This window comes from Lissotriton helveticus, chromosome 12, assembly GCF_964261635.1.
Source record: "Lissotriton helveticus chromosome 12, aLisHel1.1, whole genome shotgun sequence".
In the NCBI taxonomy this organism is placed as follows: Eukaryota; Metazoa; Chordata; class Amphibia; order Caudata; family Salamandridae; genus Lissotriton; species Lissotriton helveticus.
In genome coordinates this window covers 508,131,605-508,158,879 of record NC_136073.1, presented here as the reverse complement: position 1 = coordinate 508,158,879, position 27,275 = coordinate 508,131,605, and positions in this window count along the sequence as shown.

Genomic DNA, 27,275 nt, shown 5'->3' with positions numbered 1-27,275 from the left:
TTTGCCCCGCGGGGCCCTTTTAAAACCTCCACATCAAACCTAGGGGGTCAGCGAGGATCTACTATGCCCCCTTATGGTCATTTGCCCCTTCGCTTTGGCCTCCTCTTGTCTCTCGATCCTACCGAGAGACAAGATGGCGGCCGCTACGTACTGTTTGGAATGTTTACAGACACCGGAGAGCCAATCAGCTTCGCTTCGCAAAGCTCCGTAACGCGAAAAGTACGCGAAGCGGTGCGCTGTTACAGATATATATCTTTTTTTGAACGTTAATTTCTCAAAATCCACTGAAGCACATATATTGAGACCTAGCAAAGGCACATCGGGCTACCAGTCCCTACAATTTTGCCAAGTTTCGTGCAAATCCATTCAGCCGTTCGATTATTATTATTATTATTTTTTTTTGCCCCGCGGGGCCCTTTTAAAACCTCCACATCAAACCTAGGGGGTCAGCGAGGATCTACTATGCCCCCTTATAGTTATTTCCCCCTTTGTTTTGACCTCCTCTTGTCTCTCGATCCTACCGAGAGACAAGATGGCGGCCGCTACGGACTGTTTGGAATGTTGACAGACGCCGGAGAACCAATCAGCTTCGCTTCACAAAGCTCCGTTGCGCGAAAAGTACGCGTCCTGGGCCGCTGCCCAGTCCGCTGTTACAGATATATATCTTTTTTTAAACGTTAATTTCTCAAAATCCACTGGAGCACATATATTGAGACCTACAAAAGGCACATCGGGCTACCAGTCCCTACAATTTTGCCAAGTTTCGTGCAAATCCATTCAGCCGTTCGGGCTAAAAGTGAGGCCAACCGCCCTATGGAAAACTCAATGTTAAAAACACGTTTTGGGACCCCCCTTTTTTCTCGACCCCCCCTGGACGAAACCCCCCCCAATTTTCAGGGGCTGCTCAGAAACAAAATGTGCCATTTTCCTGAAAATTTCAGCCAATTCCGTCCACAAACGCCAAAGTTATTAGACATAGAATTTTCAAAAAACCCATAGAGAAAAAATCCTAACTATATATACCTACTGGCGACCGCCAGTAGGTAATATATATATATATATATATATATATATATATATATATATATATATATATATTCACTGAAAAAACCATAGGTTATAGACCATATATAGTTAGGAATTAGCATTTACAAAACCTTGAAAATTCACTGAAAAAACCATAGGTTATAGACCATATATAGTTAGGGATTAGCATTTAAAAAACCTTATTTTACTCACACAAAACCATTGAAATTCCATATATAGTTAGTTGTACTAACTATATATCACGCACCCGCAATCCACTGCTGATGATGTCACATATTACATCATTCATGACATGGTCAGTGACATCACTGATGACATCACTGATGACATCTCAAATGACATCACTGATGACATCACTGATGACATCTCAAATGACATCACTGATGACATCACTGATGACAAAATCCAGTGACTGTATTTTTCTGTAAAGTTAAAATATGTCTTACATATTTATGAATGAGTCGATGTATAAGTGTCTGGACGAAGGATTTAGTAGGTGCATGACTGAATGTATGAGTGAGTGATTAAATGTGTCTCACTGAGTGCATGGGTTAGTGACTAAACTGTCTTAATTTGTGCATCATTATGTCTGTTGTTCTGTAATCTGCTGCATTTGTTGATCAGTAGCTATATGAGTAACTATATGGGTTATTGATTGGTTGCCCAAGCATTTGTATGGGAGACTGAGTGTGTGTGTGGGTGGCTGGGAAGTGTATGACTCTGTGCATAGATGTATGGGTTCAAAAGTGCATGTTGGAAACAGCTGTATGGGCGGTTGACTGTGTGCATGACTGTATTGGTGAGTGAATAGATATCTCAGTGCTACATGTCAAATTAAGTACATATGTAAAATACAATACATGTGAGAGTTGACATATATAAATAACTGTGCATAAGAGCCAGTGAATGTGTGAGTGGCTGTATGGATCATTGTGAACTTGTATCCAGGATTGTATAAGTGAGTAAATATGTTTTAGTATATGTTTGAATAAGTAAGGTGTGTTTAACTGTATAGTTAAGGAAATGGAGGTGTGATTGATTGTTTGCATGACTGTCTAGGTGTGTGTGTAACTTCATGGATGAGTGACAATCTGTGAGTCTGTGTTTACACTGAGTGTATCTAAGGTTATATTAGAGTCTGAAGAGGTTCATCGTATTATCACATGAATGATTTTATCAGTGATGTCATCAGTAATGTCATTTGAGATGTCATCAGTGATGTCATCAGTGATGTCATTTGAGATGTCATCAGTGATGTCATCAGTGATGTCATTTGAGATGTCATCAGTGATGTCATCAGTGATGTCACTGACCATGTCATGAATGATGTAATATGTGACATCATCAGCAGTGGATTGTGGGTGCGTGATATATAGTTAGTACAACTAACTATATATGGAATTTCAATGGTTTTGTGTGAGTAAAATAAGGTTTTTTAAATGCTAATCCCTAACTATATATGGTCTATAACCTATGGTTTTTTCAGTGAATTTTCAAGGTTTTGTAAATGCTAATTCCTAACTATATATGGTCTATAACCTATGGTTTTTTCAGTGAATTTCATTGGTTTTTTAATAGCTAATATCAAAACCTTTACAATGTATTATTCTTTAAATAGAAAAATATTTTTTACATGTTTTTAATACAATTTTTTTTTTATTTTATTTTTTGTTTCGCTCCCGGTACGCGTACCGGTTAGCTTCCCGTTAGCTCAATCCGGAGGCGCGACCCGGTACGCGAACCGGTAAACGTTCCTTTTGCGCACCTCTCGCGTTACAAAACAACATCGTGACGCGTCGCGTCAGCATGACGTTTCGCGTTCTCGCGTAATACGTCATATTACGTGCTACGTTCGCGTACCCGGAAGCGCAGCGGTACGCGAACCGGAAGCGATCCGCGGCGCGGCGCCGACCGCGTAACGTAAACACAGCAGGTCATGTGACTCGGTAATAACACTTTTCATTGGTTCATTTCACTTTTGGTTTCCTAATGATGTAATACTAGGTCATGTGATCTAAAATGAACACTTTTCATTGGTTTAGAACTTTTGTTTTTCCCAAATGATGAAAACCCCTCCTTCTTTCCTCACTCTGACTTTCATCTTGGTGAGAGAAAGACCCTTTATTTAGACTTTGAGATGGCTTCATTAGTAGCTTCAGCTGGTGCTAACCCACCACCTCCACCAAATCCAAGAAAGAGAGGACCACCTGCAGAAGTAATTTTGCAAGAAGAGGAAGAACAGGAAGAGGAGGAAGAGGAGGAAGAGCCAAGGTTTTTGCCAGAGGAGCCCAGGAGGTACAATCGAAAGGAGAATTACATCTGGCAATTCTATAGAATTCCTGAGGGGCAAAAAAAAGTGAATGCACGCTACGTGTTTTGCCGTATATGCGGTGATAGATTGTCAAGGGGAACTGATAAAAAATACAGTTACGGCAATCACACTATGCATCGGCATATGAGTAGGTGGCACCCAAATAATTATAGTGCTGCCCAGCTACGTGACGAGCAACAAAATCCCCTCCCAATGGCAAGAAGATCGGTTGTTCCAGAGGTGTCGGGACCAGAGGCGAGGGAGATGATCGCAAACATCCAAATGTTGTTTGGGCACGTAAAGCAAGTGTGCGTGGAATGTGGCGCTTTCATCTGCTACAGGGAAAGTAGCATCAGTTTGATTTTGCGAGCTATTCAAAATCATGTTAATGTTTGTCCGAGACGCCCCAAAAAATAAATTCTTTTTTTTTTGTTGCTCCTGTTGAGCCCTTTACAATGGATCGTTTTTGTTTCCCCCACCCCCCCCAAAAAAACCAAATTTTTTTTAAAAACGTTCAGAAAATACAAAAAAAGTAAAAAAATGTTCAAAAAATACTAAAAAAAATATAAAACAACAAAAACATTAAAAAAAAAGTTCTTTTCAGAACTAACTCCCCATTATAAAAAAATTGGTAGAATATTTGGAACTCTGCCAACCTCTATTTCTCTTAGTTCGCTCCCCGGAGCGCTACCCGGTACGCGTACCGGAAGCTAACCAAAAAAAATATTTTTTTAAAAAAAGAACAGTAAGTATAAGGTAAGCAAACAGACAGTTATGTGAAAAGAAAGACAGCGTTAGGGAGTAAACAAGAGATACTGTTACCTACAATCCACTGCTGATGATGTCACATATTACATCATTCATGACATGGTCAGTAACATCAACAGCAGTGGATTGTAGGTAACAGTATCCTTAGTTTACTCCCTATAGCTGTCTTTCTTTTAACATAACTGTCTGTTTCCTTCCCTTATAGTTACTGTTCTTTTTTTAAAATTTTTTTTTTGATCAGTCATAAACAGTGACATTAATAGAAACAGAGAGAGTGAACAAGAGTGAAGAACTATGGTCCTCCTCAGCCACCCTCAGAAAACCAAGGGGGTCAAGATACATCTACCGTGCCCCCTTCTACCCATTCTGAACATTATTTGCCCTCCATCTTGTATCTTGATTCGACCGAAACACAAAATGGTGGACTCCCATAACGCTGCTGGTTTGCGAACCGGGCAAGTTCCCGGGAAGCGGTCCAAAAAAAAAGGTGGGAAAGTAATTCACAGACACTAAGAGTAATAGAGATGGAGTGAGTGAACAAGACTGAGGAACTATGAGAACAGAGGGACTGAGAAAAAGAGTGGAAGGAGTTGAGTAAGTAGGTAATAGAGAAAGGAATGAGGAAAGTAGCAAAGGCAGGAAACTGAGGATTAAAGAAGTGAAGCAGTGGATCTAATAGTAGGTGAATGTGATAGAAATGTAACGAAAAGAGTACAACTATTTACCTTGTAATTGCCGTTAAATTAATCACATTTTATTTTTATACTTTCAATCTGTGAAAGAGAGAACCAACATTTGAAAAATATTAAAACATGTATTTAAAAATTACAAAAGACAAGGGAAAATATTGAAGGACAAATAGTTTTTCAACAACTTTGACACTGACAGAAGCTTCTGCTTCTCCAGGTCCTCTACACAATCCTAAAGATATACATTTTAAACTAACAGTATCTTGATGCAGATGAAGTGAGGCCTATCTTAAAACATGGTGCATCTTTTGCATTGCTCTTGTTTCAGAAAAGTGTCGCTTCAGGATGCCAATAACATGTCTCCTATCCAGAGATTTGTTTGAGGTGAGGCCTACTCAGAGTTCAAGATGAGATTTACACTTGTTGAAGTGTACAGAGGAGATAATATCTGTGAAAGTCTACCAATGAAGTGAGTCATGTCCACTGCACTCTTCAACAAAGTAGAAACCTCCTATGTTTCCCTGGACAGACCTAAACTTGATCTGCACAATGTGATTCATAATGATAGGAAACACAGGTGATGTAATTGAAATATGTGCAATTTATTTTGCTCATTTCACAATCACATCACTTGTGTTTCCTTTGCTTAGGTATCTCATTGTGCAGATGTAGTCCAGCATATGAAAGAATACGTAGAAGTGCAGCACTGCATGCAATAAATTTAACACTTACAGAAAACTCACCTTCTCCATGCCTCCTACACAGTTCTACATATACATCATAAATGCAAACAGTACAGAATTAATTATACATGTTAAATGGTTTATTTTTGCTGTTCTCAGAATGTATCAAAATTCACTAAAAACAGTGACTTGAAGGTATTCATCATGTAACAGCGGGGAAAAAAAAACACAATCAAAATGATTGTGTTTAAAAAACCCATACAACATCAGAAATTAAAATTCAGAACTCCTTAAAGTTAACTTACTTTCCATGACGTCCAAGGATGTCCTATGAACAGCTTACACTCTTTTGTGCTGTTATTACTTTCAGCCCGCCACTTTCTGAAAGAAAACCTCCATCGTTTTTAAAAACACGTTACATGCAATAAATGACTTCTTGCTCTCTACCACTATTTTCCACAAGGCCAAATCTAGTCAGAGATATTTATAACTCTTGGATTTCTTGTAAGCCAATCCCATCATTTGGCATTTCCGCAACTTTCACAATTAAAATGTTGAAGATCATTTTCACAATCCTGGAATAGTAATATCTTCCCCTTCTTGCTCAGTCATGTTCTACATTTCCTATGACACTGATACTGCTTAATATGAAGCAGACTTACACTACCTCTATGAGTACTACAATTATTTAATTCTCTACATCACTTTTAATCACAAAGCAATGTAAAACAGTAGACAGCATTGCAGACTTACATTCCCTCTACTCCATGTTTTGATTGGCTGCTTCAATTAGCTTATGAAAAGAAACAGTTTTTCTGAACTCATTCAAAGTGCACATATATCTCCATGATGTCCAGTCCTATGATTAGAAGTTATGTCTCTGAACTACACTTATCCTCAAGGCCAAATTGTGTAGGAGCCATTAGAACTTCTTGAAATTCCACAGAGCACATCCCGAGATTATTTCCCTAAAATTTTGGTTTTAAAAACACCAGGTAAGAGTTTTTAAGGTCATACGGCAATTTTTTTTTGAAAATTAAAACAGAATCATTGCAGAATGACCAGCCATTTCTAGACTTTAAATAAGCTGTGTAATGTCCTGATGTTATTGAAGGGCCGTCATGATATATAATTGCTGTAGTTACAAAAGTCCTTCCTGATATTGACAACTGCGAAGCTACAAAATTTTTTATTAAAGTTGTCAATTTTGTTCCATCAGGCCTACATCGTTGGAACATTAAAATGACGTACTGGCCATATGTTCGTATAAATAATGTGGACATCATTTCAGATTTACATTGGCTACACTCCATGTTGTGATTAGCAGCTTTTACTAGCTTATTAAAGGAGACTGATTTACTGTCTGGCAAAGTTAAATATATAAATCTTTCTGAGTCTACACTAGTAGTACTTGATACCATACAGTTCTCGCAGTCATGCTGCCATTGATAAGAAAGCCCAAACAGCTGATCTACATCTACACCTTCAGCATGTAATACATCAAGCATATACATTAAAAACTCCTGACAATCTTGCTGAATATTTTGAGAGAATTGTGTTTGGCCTGAACATCTATCTAACAGATTTCTAATTTCAGACACACTTTCTATGTTTCTTCTATCAGTGGTACATTTCTCTAACACAGAATTTAACAAACTGCAAAATCTTTGATCAGAATTGACCACAATCTCTTCTTTTACATTTTTTAGAGAAAACAAAACATTAATTACTACATTAGCATAGCAGTTAACACCAGAACTGTTTTCAAACTGAAAACCAACAACATCTTCAACAGAATCCTCTTTGTTTCTGCTTGTAATTTTAGGTTCATTCACTTTTTGTCTTTTTGCTACAACCTCCCCAGTATTGTTCTCATTTCTTCGTTTCCGGCCTACCAGACGTTTCTCAAACAAAGGAAACTGAGGCAAATGTGGCGCATACTCTCTTCTTAACCTATTGTATTCCTTAACACAATCTAGATCTGCACAAATGTTTCTGACATCACACTCAATCAAGTACAATCCCGATAAAGTTCTAACTCGTGACAATGCCACATATGCCATACCCTCCTTGAACACAGAACTGCCAATATTCACCAATGCACTGTCTACACTTAAACCTTGCGATTTATGGATTGTCACCGCATATGCCAAGCAAACAGGGAACTGCTTACGGCGAACATATAAGTCTTTTACAAGCAAAAATCTAGCAGAACAACGAGCAATTAGCTGTACTTCCTCAATGCCATCAAATTTAATTTTTAAAAATTCAATTCCATCTCTATTTCTGTATTTCACAAAATCAACAACATTACCCATTGATCCATTTACCAGACCTCTTTCAACATGTAAATTCCTTCTTAAAATTATACGGCAGTTCAAGCACACATTCAGAGTCTTTTCAAAACCTGCAGTTTTAGATATACTCTTCTCTAATGAATCCAATTTAGTTTTCAGATTCTCAGACAAAATAATTGTTGATCCCATATGCTCTACTCTATCAATAGCTTCCAGTTTCACAATCTCTTGCTTTTCTAAATGCAACATTTTGTTGTTAAATTTGGCACATTCTGCAAGAGTTGGCATCAAACATATTCCAGATTTCTTTTCAGTAATTTTCTGAAAAATATTCTCAGGCACAACATCTTGTTCTGGATATAAATTTGACAGTAATCGTGCATTTAAAACTTCTTTCCCATGCTCAGTCACTTTTCCAATTCTAACATCTTGTAGAATAGTCTTGTAAACTTCATCCTTCGCCTGACGCATATTTTCATGCAGTTCAGCATAATTGAAGTTTAACCATATATTGACGTTGCCAATGCTGCCTAGGCACTTCCTGGTATCTTCATGCGTGAGCATTTTGAACACAGGTTGCCCTTTCACTGGTGTCAGCTGCAGAAGATCTCCGAAAACAATGATGTGTTTGCCACCAAATAACACATCATACTCTGTTTTGAGAACTTCTTGCATCCTCAAATGCACAAAGGCAAGCATGACATTGGAAACCATGCTTACTTCGTCAATGATAAGAAGTTTCATTTTCCTCAAGATTCTTGAAACTTCAAAACAAGCATCTCCAGATAGCTTGTGATATTCTAATTTGTTGTCATGCTCCACTGGCAGCATCAGTAAACGATGTAAAGTAATCCCTTTAATATTATGTGCTGCCAGTCCAGTTGGAGCAGTGACAACACAAGACAGCGATGACTCTGTCCTTTCCTGCAAATAGCATGAAATTGCTTTAATGAGGAAACTTTTTCCAGTTCCCGCTTCTCCACTCACGTACAGTCGGACAGGCTTCAACGACGTACATGAGCACTCTTTCTTATCATGACTTAATCCATGATCAATTTGCATGGTAACTTCGTCATATATTTTCCTCTGCTCAACGTTGAGTTGCCTTTCCAACTCTTCTAAGTTAACCGCATCCTCTTGAGCATGTGCCATGGCTCTTTCCACTTCATTCATAGCAGTGGCAGCTTCATTTTCAATAAGAGGTCCTCCTAGTGGATCCTGACTCAATGAAGCAGAACTCTGACTGTCCTGAGAACTGTCTCTGGCAATCTCGGCTGCAATCGTTGCTTCCTGCTCAATTTCCGCATTCAACATTTCTACATATTTGGGAAAAGCAGGACATTCTATGGTCTCCTTGGCGGCATTGAAAGAGTCTTCGTAACAGAGGAAATCTCCAAGCAGTTCCTCTTCTGCACGCCAAGGCTTGAAAAGTTGCAAAAGTGCTAAATAGAAAAACTCCTTTTTTTCAGGAGATTCGCCACTCAATTTTCGATGGTTTATCAAGTGGCATTTTCTTTGCTTGACCAGACATCCCTCACTTCCTATTACAGCATACACTCCTTTCTCAGTATCTTCTTTGATGTTCCTCTTGAATATGTAATTTTGCAGAACCTCATACAGACAAACATTCTCTAGGTGACTGCTTCGATTTGGATAATATGTATCCAACATGTTTGTCTTCAAAATGTCGGTACTGTTTGGCTCCTTTTCCGCCAAATACTCAATTTCCCGCACAGGTTTGAGAACTCGATTACGCGTTGCAGCAAGACCAAGACTCGCCCAAACGATACTCCTGGACTTGGCATAGAGACTTGCTGAAGACAACCGGTCAGAACATTCGTACGCTCCGATTTCTCGATGCGACAACATCTTCAGACTGAAACTGTACAACTTCTTGCTGAGGCTCTTTTCATGGGAAATGTCCTCCCACATATCCTTCAATTCTGTCTTCTCTTTTTTGGTGATGTAAGACGTCACATACCGAGCCACAGCCGTACAGTTATCAGCCACAAACTGTATATCCATGTTAGCATTCCACATGGACAAAATCACCGGGTTGTAGTCGTTGATGTACTTGGACTCTTCATTCCTCTTCAAATTGTATGTGTTTTTAGGTGATTTCTTCATCACATTATGTCGCAGCGAAGACATCAAACTGTTTACTCTTCCTTTAGAAATCACCGGTCGTGGAAAGCCGAAACGACATTTGGTGTAGAACTTGTCTTTGTTTCGGAATTTACGACGGCAGTACTTTCCACATCGATGGCTTTGGAAACGCAGAACTTTTTCTCTTAGGCTTTTCTTCTCCTTTGCGTTTGGAACAGCACACGTAGAATACTGTTGGATGAAACTCATCACTGAGTCTTCTGGATCCGTTCCAAATTTAGGTGCATCCTTGATCCACAGCAACATATGTATATGAGGAGCACCTCTTGCTTGGTACTCCTTTCTCCAGAAGAAATCCAACACCTCTCCAAGAGGTGGATTCTTCTTATTCATGATGAAAGACATCATAGCTTCAAATCTATGATTGAAGTACCTACATACATTGACTGGATCCAAAGAGCACAGTTCTCCGGGTGTCTTGAATTCGATGTTATCTACGTTAGCATTTGCCTCTCGTAGAAATTGAAGTAAGTCTTCCCAGCCATACTCGGCACAACTCAGAGTGAGGAACCATGTGGGAGTACCTAAGTTCCTCAGCATACATTTTAAATCACCATGACGACGGTACCAGTACTCATTAGTACCACGCTGACACGCCATGAGATTAATCAGGTGAGAATCCAAAATACTATCTTGGACATTCACTTTATCCATAAAATCACTTGCCGAGATGTTTTGCATGTGTATACCACTTTTCAAGATGTGGTTCACTGCATATGACAGTCCAGACAGATCGCTTTCAAACAGGAGATGAAACAAATAAGGAATGCATTGTCGAAACCTAGCATCTCCTGCATACAATCGCAAAGTCCGGTATTCAGAAGCAGGAATTTGATGAGGTCGCTCATCATATCTTCCTCCCTGACCTGTTGGAAAAAGCTGTGGGAAACACCGAGCTTCCAAACTTTCCTCCCAAACACTAATGGGACTCCCTTTGGCTTGTTTCATTTGAAACAACTCAATAGCATTCCTCATGACTTCCTTGGAATGCAAAGGATGAACACTATAATGTTCATATATTTCCTCACTAGTAGAGGGTTCTACTTTCTCAATTTGACCAGCACACAAATCGCTATCCTCTTCCTCACTTACTTCCTCTTCTGCAACATATACATTCTTATAGTATTTATTATTTTTTTTCAAATACAATGTTGCCTTTTTAACTTTCCTAACATCTACTAAATCTTGCCATATTTTCTTATTCTTTGTCGGAACCCCATTAACTAAGATAACCAGAGGTTCCTCTTCCACTTTTTCTACTCCAATTGTGTTAATGTTTTTCTTCAAATCTAGAGGCAAATAAACAACTCTTCCCTTTAATCCTCTCTGTAAATCTGATGGAGGCAATTTCCCTGTCTTTGGCTCCATTCTTACAATAGCCTGAAAGGGATGGATACTTTGAATCAAAATAGATTCATAAGTATTTAAGTCCTTCAATTCAGAAGGAATCTCAACCAATTCCAGATTATTATGAACTGCTCTAGCAGGCATCTGGTTTTGTTTTAATTTGTTACAACAATAAGTACACACACGTTGATCCAATCCCAAATCAAAACAATTTTCTACCATCAAGTATGTTGCAAAATCCTTCCATTCACTATTATTTTCCCTTTCACTTTTTGCATATAAATCCACTAACTTAGTCTGATTCTTATAATAAGTGCGTCTACAACACACACAAGTGAAATTAGGCCTCTCACTTGATTTCATGTCAAACGTCGCAATTTCCCTCTGGAAATTATCTGTACTGGAAACATGTACACTATCTTCCAAATGACCCTCTACTTCTTGCTCAATTTCAACATTCTCCTCTTTACTTCCAAAGTAACAAAACTCAATTTCTTCACATATATTCTTCACATCTATTTCAGAACCATGCAAAAGAGCAGCGCATAATTGTTTCAGCATAATTGCTGGACTCTTAGCATAATACAACATTCTAACTAATGTCCTCACTTTGTTATGATGCACTGCTAGCATCCTGAAATGATGAAAAACACTCTGGCATACTCTCCTGGAAAGACAAGCCAGTGAATGACCATGCAAACCTGTCACTTCTCTTACTCTGCAAGGATCTAATTCTTGCAACAACCTCATTTTCTGCTTCAAACTTTTTTTGTTAAATGACCGTACAAAATCACAAAGCAAATTGATGGAATCCTGTCGCACACTGCAAATACTACTACACTTCCAGGTGTACACAGGACCCTTAGCACGTCTTCCTAAAACCTCATTACCTAACAACTCTTCTGCCTCTGTTGTCACAAGTTTTTCTTTTTCAACTGGACAACCATCTTTCACTTCATAAGCACGACCACTGATGTCAACTGCATGCACCAAATCATTATCCTGGAAATAACTCTCTTCATTAAAAAATGCCTCACAGCTTGAACTATGCATCCATTCTCCAGAAAAAACTTCACAAAAATTACTACGATTAACTATTCTCTTCCATCTACTATTTCTTTTGAAATCAAAAATTGCCTTGTTTAGCTTCCTAATTCTATTGATTATCAAAATAAATAACTTACGTTTAATTTCAAATGCCTGATCAATAACTTTCTCAACTTTTTTTTTTCTCTTATAAAAAACTAGTTTCTGTTGACCTTTCTTAATATTTTTTAACAAATTGCCAATTATCCTGTTGCGGAACATTCGTTTACGAATCTCCCTAAACTGTTGTTTCCTTCTACTATCATGCACAGATTTATCTCTTGCTCTAGCAGTAACATTTTCCATTGTCCTTTTCTTTCCATTTGATTTATTTCTCGTGTTATGGACTGAAACATTTTCTGTAGTAATATTTTTTTTATTACAAATATTTCTTATGAAATATTTAGAGCTCTTACCCGGTGCTTTCTTCGTGGCTTGAGAAATCTTTTTGTTAGAGGACTGCTGCGTTTTTTTTTTCTCCTGCTGTCTTTGACGTTTTGCAGCCTTTATCTGTCTTTGTATTGTAGGCATATTGAAATCTTGAAATGATCTGCAGTTGAATCTGAGGAAAAATATAATAAAAAATGTTAATAAACATTATTATCAAACAGTAAATCAGTAATAGTGATCAAAAACATAACACACTACTTACAATCAGATAGGAGAAAGCTGCGTCAAAACCCTGCGCCTGCTTGAAGCTGGCATAGGTCTTGACGCAGCATTGTGGAGATGGGGCACCCCTGAGCCTTGCTGGAGCTGCATCGCACTTGCGATACAACTCCAGCAATGCGCCACCTTTACGGCACAGATGCGTCACGCATCTGTGCCGTTTTTGCCCCATGCTGCGCCGCATTGTAAATGCAGCACAACATGGGTGGCGGAGCAGTGGCGCAGGATGACTGTCACATCCCTGGTGATGCGCCACTCATCATAAATCTATCCCTAAGCTTCTTATCTTGTTACAGATGAACTGCCATATGTATCATCAAAATATTTTACATTTTCTAAATAGCGAATTTTAAGGAATAAATAGCGATTCTTTACCATTCCTAATTTGCGATGAGCAAATTGCTAATTGCAAGTTACCCATTCATTTCCATGGCCTAGGAGGCTAATATGAATGAAGGTTTAATTTGCGATTAGCAATTTGCTCATCACAAAGTAGGAATTTTTCCAAGGGTGCAGGGGTGTCTCAAGAACACCTGCTGCACCCCTGAAAAACAAATTTGGGGGCATAGGGCACACATACATGCCCTAAGGGCATGTGTTGGCGTCATATGGCACCTTTTGTTTTTTTGAAAAAAAGCTTTTTGAAAAGAATTCACAAATTACCACTAATTTACCACAATAGTTTCCAAATCCTTAATGTCATTTTTTACATAGTTTTTGTTTGATACATTGCATTTAAGTAGTCACAAAATTTACAAATGCTTCAGTGCAATCGCAAAATAAGGAATAGCAAATTTTGCTACTCCTTATTTTGCATCAAAGTTGTTTGATACATACCATTTGTCTAATTAACATTCGCAAAGGCCGAAATTCATAGAATTTTGATCTTTGCAAATGCTAATTAGCTTGATACATATGGCCCCAAGTGAGGCCTGTGTTGCGACATGGTGCATCTTTTGCATTACTGCTGATTGGGTTTTATGTGGTACGTTTTTTTTTTACACCATGACATATCTGCCTAAATGCATCAATTTTTAATGTTGTCACCTCATAGCAAATATTTTGCACCACCGCTGCATCATAAAAGTGACGCACAGTGGCAGAAAAAAGGCATACACCTATCATAAATCTATCCCTAGCATTTTAAATGATTAATCCAGGATGACAATAAAGTGTGTCCTATCCAGAGGTTTGTTTAAGGTGAGGCCTACTCAGGATTGCAGATTAAAGTTACGCTTGATGAAGAATACAGAGGAGATAATACATATAAAGGACTACCAATGAAGTAAGTAATGTGCACTTTATTGCACCAGTCATCATAAATGTATCCCTAAGCTTCTTATCTTGTTACAGATGAACCACCATATGTACCATCAAACTATTTTCCATTTCCTAAATAGCAAATTTTAAGGAATAAATAGCAATTCTTTACTATTCCTAATTTGCAATGAGCAAATTGCTAATTGCAAATTACCCATTCATTTCCATGGGCTAGGAGGCTCATAGGAATTAAGGTTGCAATTTGTGATTAGCAATTAGCTCATCACAAAATAGGATTTTTTTCAAGCGTGCAGGGGTATCTCAAGAACACCCTGCTGCACCCCTGAAAAAGAAATTTGAGAGCACATGGCACACCTACATGCCCTAATGGCATGTATGGGCGTCATATGGGACCTTTTTTTTTTTTGAAAAAAATGCTTTTTGAAAAGAATTCGCAAATTACCACAAACTAGAAGTTGGTGGTAGTTTCCAAATCCTTAATATCATTTTTTACATATTTTTTTTTTTGATACATTGCATTTAAGGAATCGCAAATTTTGAATTATTGACATTTTAAGTAATTTCCACATGTGCAGTGTTTTCAAAATATAATTTGAAAATCGTTTTTGGGGAAAAGTAATGGTTTGCAAATTTATGACAAGGACATAATGGTGTATGCTTCTCTATAAGGCATTTCAGTGTCTCTAATGTCATTTTTCCCATATTACATTATAAGACCTTTCCCCATGAAGCACATTCCTTGTAAATATGCTCCCACCTGTGCATTGCAAATTTAGATTTTGACTGTTTCAGGCACATAGCCATGTTGAAAGTGACCCAAAAAAATTGCAAACGTTTTAAAATAACACATTCTTGTGTCTTAAGGACATTTTAAGTCATTTCCCCATGGACAATGTTTTCTAAGTGGCACAAAAGAGGTATACACCTATCATAAATCTGTCCCTAGCATTTTAAATGATTAATTCAGGATGACAATAGGATGTGGCCTATCCAGAGGTTTGTTTAAGGTGAGGCCTACTCAGGATTGCAGATTAAAGTTACGCTTGATGAAGAATACAGAGGAGATAATTCATGTAAAGGCCTACCAATGAAGTAAGTGATTTCTACTTCATTGCGCCAGTCATCATAAATGTATCCCTAAGCTTCTTATCTTGTTAGACATCAACCGCCATATGTATCATATAACTATTTTGCATTTCCAAAAAAGCGAATTTTAAGGAATAAATAGCGATTCTTTACCATTCCAAATTTGCGATGAGAAAATTGCTAATTGCAAATTACCCATTCATTTCCATGGGCTAGGAGGCTCATATAAATGAAGGTGCAATTTGCGATTAACAATTTGCTCATCACAAATTAGGAATTTATTCCAAAGGTGCAGGGGTGTCTCAAGAACACCCTGCTGCAACCCTAAAAAAGAAATTTGGGGGCATATGGCACACATAAATTTTAACAACATTCCTTTACCTCAACAACGATTTTCAAATCATAACTTCAAAACACTACACATGGGAAAATTACTTAAATTGTCCTTAAGACACATAAAAGCGTTTTTTGATTGGCTTTCCTGCATGGTAGGGTCACTTTTAACATGGCTATGTAACACAAACATTCAAAATCAAAATTTTCCATGCACAGGTGGGAGCATATTTACAAGCAATTTGCGCCACAGAGAAAGGTCTTACATTAAAATGGGAAAAATAACATCAGGGACAGTCAATTGCCTTATAAAGAACCGTACACCATTATGTCCTTCTCATGAATTTAAAAACAATTCCTTTTTCCCAAAAACGATTTTCAAATCATAATTTCAAAACACTGCACATGAGAAAATGACTTAAAATGTCATTGAAACACATGAAAGCGTTTTTTGATTGGCTTTCCTGCATGGTTGGGTCACTTTTAACATGGCTATGTAACACAAACATTCAAAATTAAAATTTTCCATGCACATGTGAGAGCATATTTACACACAATTTGCGCCACAGAGAAAGGTCTTACACTAAAATGAGAAAAATAACATCAGGGACAGTCAATTGCCTTATAAAGAACCATACACCATTATGTCCTTGTCATGATTTTATAAACAATTCCTTTTCCCCAAAAACGATTTTCAAATCATAATTTCTAAACACTGCACATGGGAAAATGACTTAAAATGTCATTAAAACACATGAAAGCGTTTTTTGATTGCCTTCCCAGCATGGTTGGGTCACTTTTAACATGGCTATTTAACACAAACATTCAAAATCTAAATTTTCCATGCACATGTGAGAGCATATTTACAAGCAATTTGCGCCACAGAGAAAGGTCTTACACTAAAATGAGAAAAATAACATCAGGGACAGTCAATTGCCTTATAAAGAACCATACACCATTATATCCTTGTCATGAATTTAAAAACAATTCCTTTTCCACAAAAACGATTTTCAAATCATAATTTCTAAACACTGCACATGAGAAAATGACTTAAAATGTCATTAAAACACATGAAATCATTTTTTGATTGACTTTCCAGCATGGTTGGGTCACTTTTAACATGGCTATGTAACACAAACATTCAAAATCAAAATTTTCCATGCACATGTGAGAGCATATTTACAAGCAATTTGCGCCACATAAATCATAATTTTCTCCTTAAAGCACACTATTCTCTATCTAAAATAAAGAAATATTTTCTCACCGTAGCAAATACTTTGAGTTTTAAAACAGTCTAAGAAACACACCAATTTGTCTTCAGCAGAGCAAAAGGTATGCACTCCAGAGTCTGCAGCTATCAAAAGCACAGAAATGCTGTAATTCTTCACACATATTTCTCATGTCACCCAATCAAAACTCTTCCCTCACTTTTTTTCAAATGAAAACCCTTCCCCCTCTGCCCTTTCTGCCTATTTTCCATAGCAACCACCTCTTGGAGAAACTCTGGTGTTTGCAAGTTCACACAACAATGTTGCAATTGAACTCTGAACTCTCAGTGCACCTGCATATCCAGTGCTTTCTTTCATTTAATGATTTTTTATTGACCACTCAAAATACATCTCTCAAACAACACATCTGTACACCCTAACTTTCTGTTTTCATCAATCAAAATCCACCAATCACTGTTACTGCTTCATGAACACAGAAACTCCACAGTTTTTTTCATTTCAAACTCTCATTTTTTCAACTGCCATTTCATTGCCACACTTCATCTGACTGCAGGAGAACCTTCTCTCACCATGTTTTCTGTCTGGATTGTTGGTCATAGTTATATTCACTGGGCTCAAAGGTACGTTGAAAGCAGGAATTTACCTAACCTCAATTTACAAGATGTGGAAATTAAGTGGTTTGGCCACAGAGGATTAAAATGTCACCAATTGATACCATTGGTGAAAACCTTTATGCATTTGCCAAAACCTGACCTGTTAATTGTGCACTGTGGAGGTAATGACTTGGGCACTTTGACTGGTGTAGGTCTGGAAATGCTTTTAAAGGACACCTTTGAGCAATTAATGGCACTTTTTCCTCAGACTGCCTTGGTATATTCAAATATATGCCAAAGACAGAAATGGAGGTGGTCAAACCAATTTTGTCCACAAATTGAGAAGTCGAGGAAGCATGTAAACAAATCTGTTTCAGCTTACATGAGAGACCATGGAATGGGCTCCCTGTACAACAATAACTTGTGTTACTACATGCAAGATATCTACAGAGGAGATGGAGTTCACTTCTCAGATGAGGGCAACAGAATTTTCACTCTGAATTTAAAAATGTGCATTGGTACCTACTTATAAGTACCTAAATGTACCATAAACCCAAAAGCTCTTCTCAGAGCTACCCTACATCTAATCACTCACAATTATTATTTTACTCTAACTTTTTTCACTAATTTTCAACAAAGTACACTCCCTGGGGCGCTACCCGGTACGCGTACCGGGAGCTAACCTCGCGAAATTTTTAAAAAAAATGTTTTTTTTTCGCACATATAAACCTCCTCAGCCACCCTCAGAAAACCTAGGGGGTCAAGATAACTCTACCGTGCCCCCTTCTACCCATTCCGAACATTAATTGCCCTCCATCTTGTATCTTAATTCGACCGAAACACAAAATGGTGGACTCCCGGAACGCTTAAGGTCCGCGAACCGGGGCGCTCAACGGTTCGCGTACCGGGTCGCTCCCTGGGAAGCGCACCATCAAAAAAGGTGGGAAAGTAGTTCACACAAAAGCCACTTGAGACAATTTCACCAAATATAGATTAGCTCATACTACATACCAATCCCTACCATTTTCACAAATTTGATTGGAATTCCATTTAGCCATTTAGCCTGTAGACCTCTCTAAATACCGTGAGGTAAATTACTTCACAAAACACATCTGAAGTGTTGAAATTGACAACCAATTAAAATGTTACTTTCATTTTCTACTTTTTTTACCTGACATTTGATTGGTTATGTACCCGAATATATATAAAGGAAGAGAAGGAAACACAGCCATTTTGACTACTACTTCCTGGTGTACATTTCAATAGGATTTTCATTAATAACTTCAACTTCTTTTTAAAGGTAAGTTGTTATTTTTAAAACTGAAGTATATTGTGCACTTTAAGTTAATATGGCAAACTTTTTCTGTTAGTTATATACTATCCCTCTGTAGTACTTATAAATTTAGATACACTTTTTTATATTCCTACTTCCACTCTGATACTATACACTGCCCAAAGATAAATTCACTGTTAAAAACTGCCTATCTAAAATTAATCCCAACAGTGCCCTACCTCTACTAATATATATTTTTTTTATGCAAATTTCAGGGAAAATGGAAAGTGAACAAAAAATTTCATTTGAAATTGTCCTTCCAGAGTCCAACACAGAAATCATTGATCCAAATGAGATTGAATTAATGGATGAAACTTGGGACCAAGAACTACTGCAATGTGTACAAGCAGTAGATAACCTCCTTGCAAATGAGGACATTTTACAACCTCAGAGACTACAATGTATATTCCATGATAATTATGAAATTTCTGACAATGAAATGTTAGAAAGTTTAATAAATTATGAAACACAATAAAAAATGCTTAAAAAATAAAAATAAAATAAAAAATAATCAACAAAACCAACAATCAATTAACATACAGCATTTGAAAAGTCTATCATTCATTTTTCATTGTAGTACGCTCCCCAGAACGCTTCCCGGTTCGCGTACCGGGCGCTAACCACGAAAAAAAACAAAAAAAAAATTTTTTTTTTTTTTGCCCCGCGGGACCTCTTTAAAACCTCCACATTAAACCTAGGGGGTCAGCGAGGATCTACTATGCCCCCTTATAGTTATTTCCCCCTTTGTTTTGGCCTCCTCTTGTCTCTCGATCCTACCGAGAGACAAGATGGCGGCCGCTCCGGACTGTTTAGAATGTTGACAGACACCGGAGAGCCAATCAGCTTCGCTACGCGAAGTTCCGTTACGCGAAAAGTACGCGAACCGGGGCGCTGCCTGGTCCGCGCTTACAGATATATATCTTTTTTTGAACGTTAATTTCTCAAAATCCACTGCAGCACATATATTGAGACCTACAAAAGGCACATCGGGCTACCAGTCCCTACAATTTTGCCAAGTTTCGTGCAAATCCATTCAGCCGTTCGGGCTAAAAGTGAGGCTAACCGCCCTATGGAAAACTCAATGTTAAAAACACGTTTTGGGACCCCCCTTTTTTCTCGGCCCCCCCTGGACCAACTCCCCCCAAATTTCCAGGGGCTGCTCAGAAACAAAATGTTCCATTTTCCTGAAAATTTCAGCCAATTCCGTCCACAAACGCCAAAGTTATTAGACATAGAATTTTCAAAAATCCCATAGGGAAAAAATCCTAACTATATATACCTACTGGCGACCGCCAGTAGGTAATATATATATATATATATATATATATATATATATCACTCCAACTCTCTTCTTTACGGAAAGCACTCCAACAGTAAAATTAAAAGATTTAATATAAATTTAATTTGAATCCGGGCAGGGGTGGCTTTCATTCATCCTTCTGAAGAGGCAAACATTTGTACTATTGATGTACTAAGAACATTACCAGTTTTAAAAGATTCAGCAGCAGGTGTTAATCTTACTGAAATATTTCAGTAAGATTATCAGAACAGAAAATCAAACATTGGAGTGGTATAAAAGAAGGCTTTTACCAGCCATTACAAGCCCTAAGCAAATTCATTGTCTTCAAAGGAGCTCTCAGAATTCTCATGTAGCTATGATCAGTCATAAGGTTGCAAAACATACTCTTGATGGAGGTAGAAACAGCACTGAACTTTTACACACCTTTTTAGCTGTAAAACATTTCATATCCACCTCCTTTCCTCGTGATCCAATAATTGGAGAAATCACATTTTATTCGCAGAAAGAATGTCCTTGACTCAAACGTTAACTTTACTCTACACCCCTAATTACTAGCTTGAACATGTCCCCCTCAGTTATACGTGGTGTAACTTGTGACATTAAATATATTTTTGAAGGTCTTTGGGTCCTTAGTTGATACTTTTCTGTACTTCATTTATACTTAAACCTGAAAGCATACGACCTATCGACCGTAGTAAGAGCTGCAGTTGGAACAGTGTGCAGAATGTACATTGGATCATTTCAGGTGATTCTCAAAAGCTGTCTCATTTTCAGTGTTGGCATTTGCAAATTGTGTATATTTTTTAAAATAAGATCTGCGATTAAGATATAAACTGTGCACTTTGTGCCTTGTGGGATTATATAACAACCAGAATTATCAACCCTAGAAATGTGACATGCTTTACAAATTGCTTTAGTGCTCTGGATGTGAAGGCAGTACCGCTGCCATTTACTAAAGATGGCACACGGAGAAACATTACAGTTCCTTTGATCTCCCCCAGTTTTGTTATTACAGGTCTCATTTATTGTTGCAAAGGTTTATGTACAAGAGAAGGAAATTGTTTCATCTGATGTTGGTACTCCGGATTATTCTGTACTCTTAACTTCTTAAGGTTCAATGAAGAAAACAAAGTTTCTTTTAGATCACAACAATAACAACTCAGGGAACACAGGTACAAGTTTGATGGTTCAGAGAAGCAGCAGCCGACCAAATTCATGTTTTAAAAGCGCATTTGCCCCAAGATTGTTTTATGTGGCTTTGTATTTTGATGTTTTGACTTTTTACATGTCCTTATTTTAAATAAATTTCCGAACTGAAGTAAGATGTAATTTTCATAATAGTAGAGCCTTGCTTTCCAGGGGAAACCCGTGTTAGACTTTTCATACCTGCAGAGATCATACCCTAAGTTGTATTTCTATTCCTTTCCAACGTGTGATTAATTCTTGAATAGAATACACACAGATGTTTGAAGCCAATTATAAGCACTGTGATTAAGTATAAACGTGAGTCCTCAGAGAGTATTTTTTTTATAGCAAGGCCTACTTTGGTGGCTTACAGCATCAGCGGCATAAAAAATGCTGGGGATGTTATATTACATATAATTCATAGTTAAAGAACAGCATTTCCCCTGTTAAAGCATACTGAACATATTTGCCTTTTACCTCATTCATCCAGAATGTAAACATGCTCTCATACCACTTTGTAAATGTTTCCAACTCCAGAAAAAGATCTTTAGTATCGCTACCTCTAGCTTCCCAAAACAAATAGTGTCCTTATTAGAAATCTAGCCACAGAAAAAAAGCAGTCCTGAAAATAACAGATGCAAATTTTCTCTTCCACCTCTGCCATCCATCAAACATGTGTCATACCTTTATCGGCAATTAAAACAGTGTGTCTTGCTTATGTTATCGAATATGTGGCTCCCCAACCCACTTTAGAAGTCTGTCACTACAATCAAATTAGACATTTGTATAATAAACACAGGGTTTCCTTCAAGAATTCATATAGGGAAAGGGTAATTTTCCTTTTTGATTGATATGTCCACATGGTATTCTGACTCACACTGGCATATGAATGAGTAAATATTTTTTTCAATATTACAGACATTCCTTCGAAGATGATTTTGCTTTGAGAGTCTTCCATTCTCCACTTTATTGTGAAAACGTTTAATTGGTAACTTCGAGTATCTTCAATTCCTTCTGACCATATCATTCTTTCTGTGATGGAGGTTGAGTTAAAGGTAGTATGTACATTTTTCAGAGAATACAATATAGTTTTAATTACTAAAATGCTTTCCTTTATGAGCTGGTTTCTGCATTGTTTGAATGCTTGTGAAGGTCAGCTTTGTTATCTGAATAGCACAGTCTTTTGACGAATCTATGGGTGTATCCTTGGCAGATGTCTTTAGGATTGCAACTTAGTTGTTGTCGTCTACTTTTTCCATTTGTTAAAGGTTCCAAATGTACAATATGGTACAAGGTCACTATTACACATGACTAAAGATGGTTGGTAAACATTCAAACTGGTGTTATGTATATATTGTGGTTTGTGAAGTAGGTTTGATGTTGGTGTCAGATGCTTCAGCACATCCACATAGGATAAGTAATAGGTTGAGGTAAATAAAAAATGAGGAGTGAATGTTTCGATAATTTACCAATGATCTATTTCTCTTATTTCCTTTAACTTGTCCCATAATAACCAGCCACTCTTACTCGGAGTGATATGGTCATGACTAGTGGTATGTCACTGATTATTAACAGTAGATACTGGGACATGGGGGTCTTAAACAGGGTTACAAGGAGGGCAATGCTTTTTTGTTTAGCAGCGGGGACTCTGTATTTGGAGCAAATCTCATCTTCTAAAACCATGAAAAGCAATCTAAGTAATACAATTTCCTTGAAGTAAATGAAGAACTATCGCACCTTAAATAAAAAAATGCATTTGCTAGAAAGTTAATTGTTTCCCACAATTGAGTCTACGCTGGGCTACTAGCTCTTTAAAGTCAACCTAGAAGTCCACCTATATTCATTTTTATGTGCAAAAAATCATGAGCAAAAATTACTTCCCATTAGTTGTTTTTATGATGTTTCTGGAACATAAACAAACTTTATGGTCTTATTTATAGTTTTGTAGATGGATCTTCATTTCTCTGTCATGGAGCCAATGCACCATCAGTGAGGCTGGCAGATATTCTTCTGTAAACACCTAACTGATCAACATTTATCGAACAACAACTTACACTACAAAAGACAGACCAAACAAACCATTTACCAGTCGCAACACAAAGAACCAGCATAAGGCGTTGTCTTCTTTTTTGACAATGTCCGGGAAAAGACAATCCAGATTCTTTGAAAATGAGATAACTGTCATGTTGGATGAGATGATTAGGGTTGAGCTACAGATGTTTGGAGCACTGATACAGACAACAATTATGAGCCAGAGAAGGCAAATGTATGACAGAATTGTGGATAAGATGAATGTTGTTTTCAACACCAGATGCTTATAGTAGCACACTTGCAAGCCGTGGAATGACCTATCGGAGAGAGTCCATTGTCTAATTTCAATGGCACACCAAGAGACCCCCTGCAATTGATGGTGGGTCTCCCAGGCTCTTCAACCTCATGGTTTTCAAATCAGAATGTTTTTTTTTTAAGTAAGTAATTCTTTATTGCGTGATTAATAAAAATCTTTGCAATTGGTATAAAAGGTGCTTGTCTTGAGCACTTTTGCAAGATACGTAAAATAGGGAAGGATAAAAGGAATACATTTCATTACAATCACATTTCAAGATTTGGAAATGTTAATAAATTTGTAAATAAATATGTGCAAAAAAAAAGTCTTGTGCTGTCTTTAAATAGAGAGGAATTAAAAACCCAAGATTCCTGTGAGGCGCTATCAGTGTGTGGTTTCTTTGCTTACTATAGCGGAGGGAAAAGGACACTGTCAAGCATTCGCAGTGAAAGTTCTTTTCATGTAAAGGTTTTTCGCAGGTCATACTTATTCCAGATCATGGAGAAACGGCTGGATTTAGTGCGGTATTTGCTGAATTCATGAAGCGAACCAGTCTGCAGGCTAATTGAATGTCCTCCCTGTTAAAGCATGCCAGCAATGCCTGTCGACGGGTTCGCAAACGTCTTTGGTTCCACAGCTGTGTTAGTTGTCTCCTTCGTACACTGTCTAGGGCTTTGCAGCTGCATAACAAGTGCAAAACATCCTCTTTTCGATCTTCGCAGAGTCTGCACTTTGTATTGGATTCTAAGTGTTTCCATGGGGGAAGATGTTCTTTTGATGGTATTACACCCATTCTCAAACGCAAGAAGGATTCTTTCACCGCCCTTGAGAAACCAGTTCCTAGATAGGCCTGTGGATGGGGCCTGATGTAGCTCTGAATCACGAACCACCCGTTAGTCCTACTAGTTAGTGCTGCTTTCTCCTCTTCCAGGGATTGATACTTAACAGTTTTGTTAACAAGCCGTTTGAAGCATTTGTGTGTGCAGCTTGTGTCCCAAAGATCTTTTAGCGCAAGGGTGTTTATTGCTGCTTGAAGATAGACCATTGCAGGGCTGTTCATGTTTCTTTCCAGCTCCCTCCATAGGTGTGTTCAGGGTGCGCGTCTCAGAGCTCTTTACCTTGTGCTAGCATTTTGCAAAAGCACCCTTGCGTGCTATTTGTTGTTTCTGTAGGCCAAACTCAAGCCTTAGTTGAGCTGGTCGAAGTGTACGGAGGGAGACTGAAGAGTATTCGCATTGATTTTGCTACTACTTTGTCTAGTGTGGACTCGTCTCTTCCTCTCATACATTCGCTACCATAGGATATCGATGGCAGTAGTCTAGCTTGTAGAATGTTTAGCAGAGGGATTAGGTTTGGTTCCGCTATTTTGTTCTTAATGCCCTTTAGGGTAATTGCCACGGATATCCCTCTGGTCTTAATTGCCATTTTTTGTTGTTTGAACAAGCCTTTTGAGTCAAAGATTATGCCCAAATATTTATATTCTTTGACTGTTTCGATCTTCTGATCTCGCAGGAACCATTGTGAAGGCTGCTTTTTAGATTTTTGATTTAATATCAACGCCTTTGATTTTCCCAAGTTTATGCTTAATCCGTTCTTTTCGGAGAAATCGCTCGTTGTGTTAATGAGATGTTGAAGGTCAACAGGGGTTTGGCTTATTAGAATTAAATCGTCTGCGTACAACAGGTTCGACAAAGTGAGGTCCCCTATCTTTGGGGCGTGATGATTGCATTTGTCGAGGTCGTTGGAAAGATCGGACATAAAAAGGTTGAACAGGGTCGGTGCGAGAACGCACCCCTGCTTCAAACCTTTTGTGGTAGTTATTTTCTAGATAGACAATTACCTGCCCCCAGTTTTATTTGGATCCAGGTCTCTGAATGCAATAAGATCAAAAGGTTCAACAGTTTGGGGCCAGGGTCCCAGCTTAAAAGCTTAGCCCAAAGTTTTCTTCTGTCTATGCTGTCAAATGCGGCTGAGTAGTCAATGAAGCAGATGTATAGCTGTTTTTTGTTTTGAATTGCAGAATCTATTAGTAGGGAGAGGGCCAGAATATTTGTTGTTGTCCCTGTGTTTTTTTGGAAGCCGGTCTGGTTAATGGGGATTACGTTTTTCTTTGCAGCCCAAGCTGTTAGTTCTTCTAGTAAGAGCCCGAGAAATAATTGGCATCTATGTCAATAAGGGCAATGAGCCTATAGTTTTTTGCTTCGCTCCTGCTGCCTTTTTTGTAGATCAGGGCAATAATTGATCCCAACCAAGAACTCGGGATTTGTTCGGCCACCCATATTTTCGTGAAGATTGGGAGCATTTGCTCGGCCCAATAATTTGGATCTTCCTTGTAAAGGGCGGGGGGAATTCCGTTTGGCCCCCGGGCTCCCTCTTTCTGGCCTTTCGCGATTCTCCCCTTAATCTGTGTTGTTGAACCTGGGAAGTTCGTCTCCTCGGCTGGTGGCTTTTGGCCATTCGTTTTCTCCTCCCAAATGTCTGGGTTTTGTGTTATTTTATCGGTTTCATTGTTGAAATAGTTAGTTAGATGTTTTACCCAGGTCTCCTCCGTGATATGGGAGTTTATTCCAGGGGCTTTAGGATTCTTAATTTTGTTAATGGTGTTCCAGAATTTCGCGTTGTTGCTTCTTGCGTCATAAAGCAGTTTCGCCCATGTTTTGTCAGTAGAGTCCTGTTTTTTTTGCCACAGGATCTTATTCTTGTTGGCCTATAATGACCGCAGTTCAGTCAATAGGTTTTCGTCACTCCTGTTTTTCTGCAGTCCACGGAGTGCTCCGTTGATTGCTGTTTTTATTTGCATTAATTTGGAGGATCGAGGTGTCTGAGGCTGAGTTTTTGGATTGCTTGTCAGCCTGGGGTTTTGATCTTTTAGCCTCGTAAGCGCGTTGATTTCTTGTGAGAAGTTGCTCTTTGTGTTAGCTAGACCAAAAGTTTTCAGAAAGGTTTCCCAGGCGGTTATGTTGTTATCATTGCATGGATTAGCACTTTCCCAGCAGATCTTAGCGTCTTTCGCGAATTTTTCTGGGTCGCTTATTTTGCATTGGATTCTTTTGCACTTTGCCGTGAGAGTTAACTTTTGCATGTCAGTTGGAATTGTTAGTGCTGTCCCCTGTGCCGTCAGTGTCAGTTCTTGCGGGAGATGGTCGCTGCAGTCAGATGTGCCAATTTTGCAATCATGTACTTATTGAAAAAGTGAGTAAGATAGAAAGGTGTAGTCAATCGCTGTGCTTGAATTGAAGTTGTGGAAGGTTGCGGCTTGGGGTCGATCCGCCGGAGATCGGCCATTAATCGAAATGAGTCCTAGGTTTATTAGGTCGTTTAGTAGCTTTTTGGATAAGGTTGTTTCTTTTCCCCAAGGAAACTCGTCCAGTAAAGGGATCCCCCTTTGATGTAGTTGATCTTCTATTGGGTGGTTGTTTCCTTTACTTTTTGAAAGGAACATGTTAAAATCGCTTGTTACAATGAGGTTCGTTGTTTCTCCTTCCGTTATAAGTTTAGTCAATTCTGATACCAAGGACTTTGCACCATTTTTTTTACCTTTAGGGT